Source organism: Hypomesus nipponensis, chromosome 14 (genome assembly GCF_054491055.1).
Source record: "Hypomesus nipponensis isolate SF chromosome 14, ASM5449105v1, whole genome shotgun sequence".
Classification (NCBI taxonomy): Eukaryota; Metazoa; Chordata; class Actinopteri; order Osmeriformes; family Osmeridae; genus Hypomesus; species Hypomesus nipponensis.
In genome coordinates this window covers 18,707,501-18,712,500 of record NC_140374.1, presented here as the reverse complement: position 1 = coordinate 18,712,500, position 5,000 = coordinate 18,707,501, and positions in this window count along the sequence as shown.

The window sequence follows — 5,000 nt, the reverse complement described above, 5'->3', positions numbered from 1 at the left end:
GGCAATCTGGACTACTGTTTTCTGGACACACACACAAGGACACACGCGCACACAGAAATCCTGTGCTGCAAACTATAGGATTTATTCTGGTCTGTCACCTTAAGCTGCTTACGCACCTGTCGCCATCCAATGTCTAAAGATTAAACTGCTAATGGCACACACCCACTAGCACTAGCAGGGATAACTGTTTCTACACTGACAGGTTCTGCCTGCCTGTCTGTCTGTCTGTCTGTCTTTCTGTCTAACTTCCTACTTGCCTGCCTGCCTGCCTTCCTACTTGCCTGCCTGCCTGCCTGCATATCCGCTTTTCTGTCTGTCTGTGTCTGTTTGTCTGTGTCTCTGTCTTTCTGTCTAACTTCCTACTTTCCTGCCTGCATATCCGCTTTTCTGTCTGTCTGTCTGTCTGTCTGCCAGTCTGCCAGTCATGAGATGCAGTCTAGCAGAGGATCTGCTGAATCATCCTCTGCAGCACTGTAGGGATGGTGGTGCAACATATTTCTGTGTCACTCTGCAACGTTAATGCAGTGTGTGTGTGTGTGTGTGTGTGTGTCCTCATCGTTGCCTGATGTAAGACATGTAGAGGAAACTGCCGACTCAACGCTGCTGTGGAGGTGACCTTGGCTGGTCGAGTCAGACCCACTCCTGAAATGGAGGGACCCAGTCAAGATTATGCAAGGCCACCAAACTTCATTCCCATTTTTATCTTCTAACTTGGTCAAAACTGCCCAGAATGTGAGTTTCTTGCCCTACATACACTCACCCACGCCTGAGTTTGTGCTGTGAGTGTGAGTGAGTGTGTGTGTGTGTGAGTGAGTGTGTGCGTCAGGCAGTAAGCAGACAGAGTGCTACAGAGGCATATTTCAGAGGCTGGTATGAAGGCGCTACAGTGAGTCACGCTCCAGCATTTTCTGCCCCAGTAAACTTAACCCACTTTCTCCTCCACTGAAGAGCCTGACAAACACACACACACTCACACACACACACATGTCAGTATAACATAGTGTAAGAGCACATCCTGTTTCCCCAACACTGATTCAAGAATTAGCACTCTCGACTGCAAACATGTCTGCTGGCAAGTGGGCGTGCATACAGAGAAAAACACACAAACATACATTTAGACGCTGACATAACTGCACAAAGTCACATGCCTACTGAGTCTGAGTCTCCCCTCATCATGACCAAGCCACCTCCCAGTGGGGTGGCCTGATAAGAAGAGGTTAATGTTTGATGAACAGCCTACATATTTAATCCAGGTATCCCAGATCATAAGGAGAAATGGACTGGACGTGATAACTCTCCCTGGAGGACTGATGTAACACAGAAAAACACAGGTTAACATGGGATTCCACGTGTGTGTAGAAGTGTGTGTGTGTGTGTGTGTGTGTGTGTAGTGAAATGCCGGGGGGAGATTACAGCTGTGAATGTCCCCTCCTGCTTTCTCATCTTTTCCCAGTGCGCACCTGGACTGCCAACAATTCTAGTCTGAATCTCTGGACCTTGGAGTGACTTACGTGCTCACCCACACACTCCCACACACACACACTCCCACACACACGCTCCATGTCACTCCCATACAGACAAAGCACAGAGAGGACACACCTGCACTTCCTGCTATTGTACCTGGATGTACATCTCTGCTCTTCCACAGTGACTCATCATGACCCCCCTCCCCCCCCGTCTGCTCCACAGATGGGAGCCCCAGGCCTACTGACAGGTCCTCTGTGTCACTGTTACCTCCCTCTGGCCTCCACATCAACACCCAGGCAGGTTGACTCCCTGTGTGTGCCAGGACGCACCCTACACTTTGATTTGACAAAAACGACATGTGTAGTACTTATGTGAACCTATTGTAGAGGGAGAGAGGAAAGGAGGAGGGGGGGGTTTGGTATGAAGGGGAGGGAGTGAGACCCTCCAAAACGCTAAATATCAGGGCCCTCTCACAGACCTGTCAACCCCCTCCCCCCAGCCCATTGTCCTTCCTTCACCACCATCCAAAATCAATAGAGAAAGAAGATGAGCACTGGGGCACCAAGCTGGGACCCCCCTATCATGTTAGCTCCAGGTTCCCATCACCATGGGAACTGTGTGTGTGTGTTGGGAGGGATAGGATTGGCACTGGAGGGTGAGGCTGGGGGGGCTGGGATTGTGTCTCAACGAGGACGGGGATGGAGGGAAGGGGACAGAGGGGGGCATGAGGGGAGGGAAGGAAGGAAGGGGGGAATTAATCCTGTGTAATTGCCTCTCAGTAGACAGCAAGGGTGGTGAGCCAGTCGGTCTGTCAGAGAAAAAGGCTGTAATTATTAATCAACCTACAGCCCTTAGCATATGCTGCTCTCTCTCTCTCTCTCTCTCTCTCTCTCTCTCTCTCTCTCTCTCTCTCTCTCTCTCTCTCTCTACTTCTCTCTGTCTCTCTCTCTCTCTCTCTCTCTCTTCCACTCCTTCTCACCCTCCCTCAATCCCCCACCTCCCTTCTCTCTTTGTCGCGTTGCAACAGCAGGAGGAGCAGGGCGGGGTCATTAATTATATACGTGATAGACCCTTGGCCACTGCCGCACACACACTCACACCTGATCCCTCTTTGTCCATGTCATACAGAGTGGATGATGACAGATGAGGGGGGGTTGAGGAGTATTGTTCAATGTTTATGGGGGCCAAATGGCCAGTAAACTGGGCCCAGTCTTATTACAGAGGATTTAATCTGCAGGAGGCTCTTTTGATTGGCTCTATCTATCACACTCGACAACAAGAAGCCAAGAGTATCTGACATTCCGGTAACTAGGACCCAAGTTTACTCTGTAACATTTCATGTCTCGTGATCATACTGTGCTTTTTTTTATCAGACTGAATAAAGGACTTGCCGGTCTACCAAACACTGCTGGTAGTCATCTGTACACCAAGTAGTCGCACATGAGGATTATACATTGTGTTTGTGTGTGAGTGTGAGTTTGAGGAGCTTGTGCTTGTGGAAGCCTAGTGGAAGACCAGGGAGTTCCTGCAACAGAGCGCCCTCTGCTGGTTCAGTCATCAAATTCGACACTAATGCAAATAATTAGAGAGAGAGACAGAGAGAGATAGAGAGACAGAGAGAGAGAGACATAGACAGAGAGAGAGACAGAGAGAGATAGAGAGACAGAGAGAGAGAGACATAGACATAGAGAGAGACATAGAGAGAGACATAGAGAGAGAGACATAGACACACACACAGGGCTGTAACAGGACAGATGGACAGACAGACCGCTAGACACAAAAGATGGGTTCAAGGTATTAGGGTGTATGTGTGTTCTGTGTGTCAGTGTGTGTCAGTGTGTGTGCGTGTGTGTGTGTGGGGAGGGGGGGTTACCTGTACAGTACAGAGGGGAATGTGTGGCCAGCTCTTCTGTCTCCCTGGGCAGGGTTCTATGTAAATCATGAATTAGTCATTTGTGCACTTAAGCAGAAAACCTGCATATGCAAAAACAGCATATTATGCTAAAATATGTGCTGTAGAGCAATTGGAATGACTGAACTCTGACAAAGGAATGTGTGCATGTTCAGTCTGGGAAGCAGGAGTCCTGTCAGCAGAAACATCAGTATGCATGCTACATCATCATGGAGCTGAAACCATGGACCAGCATACAGAACCAGGAGACGGACATTGATACAGAACCAGGAGACAGACATTGATACAGAACCAGGAGACAGAATCAGAACATGGACCTGGACCAGCATACAGAACCAGTGTGCAAAATGCCTGCAGAGTAAAACTGTGGACTCATAGCAAAGAGGTAAAAATGCCTTTGATACCTTCTCCAAAATGTTATTTGATATATAACATCACATGTGGGATCCTAAACCAATCACATCAGATTTCTGATGTTTTTGATTAGTCCATCCCCAACACCCCCTTTTAGGAATAACCCCCACCTCTGACCACGACCACCACACACACACACACACACACACACACACACACACACACACACACACACACACACACACACACACACCCCCCATGTATCACCCTACCTACCTTCTACTGCCTTGCACTTTCCAAGAAGTAATACATTTAAAAAACACCAAGGAGTGATGGCAACAAATGAAGCGGAACATTTGCTGGTAGCGTTTCCATGACGACGCCTAGCATCAAGTGCGTCATTAGCTGTGTGGCTCTGAGTCTGTGAGTCGCCGGGTCGCTCTGATTGATCCCACGGTGCAGGCCTCAGAGGGGCGAGAGGGCATGGGATGTGCTGCACACAGTCACACACAAACACTCTGGATGGTTCCGCTTAAGCAGGGACAACAGGGGAGTGAATGAGGAGAGGGAAGTGGTCGGATTAGGACCTCATAGAGGTAACCTCCTCTATGCCTGCATGAAAATAATTAGAGGAGAAAGGCAGGGCTGCTGAGGTTTTGGCCCTGTAGGAGAGTTTGATCTCCTTCTGGCACACACACACACACACACTCACACACACAGACAGACAAACACAGGAGTTCTAACTAGCCTACAGGGCCAACCCTCAACCGCCCTGCCTTTCTCCTCTAATTATTTTCATGCAGGCATAGAGGAGGTTACCTCTATGAGGTCCTGATCTGACCACTTCACTCTCCTCCGGTTTCCTCCCTGCATGAGCTGAACCCTCCTGACGTTTGCCTGCCCACTAAACCCAGGTCGAGGATGGAGGAAGGGAGGAGAGGGGTGGAGGGGTGGCCATGTGCTGTCTGGGGTAGTACTATTAAGGCTTGAAAGCAGGGAGGCAGGATATAGAACTGGGGGTAAACTGGCAACCAGACTGTGGCTCCTTGATGGTCTGTGTGTGTGTGTTTGTGTGTGTGTCTATCTGTCTATCTGTTCTAGCCCCTGGCCATTCTTGTAATGGTTCCATCTGTTAGCATAACCACAGACAGCTGGGCACTGGTGCACACACACACACACACATGCACACACACACATTCAAACAAAAACGGAGGCAAATTATCTAGGGTAGGAAATTCTACTGTATTAATGATTAAATATTTCAAAT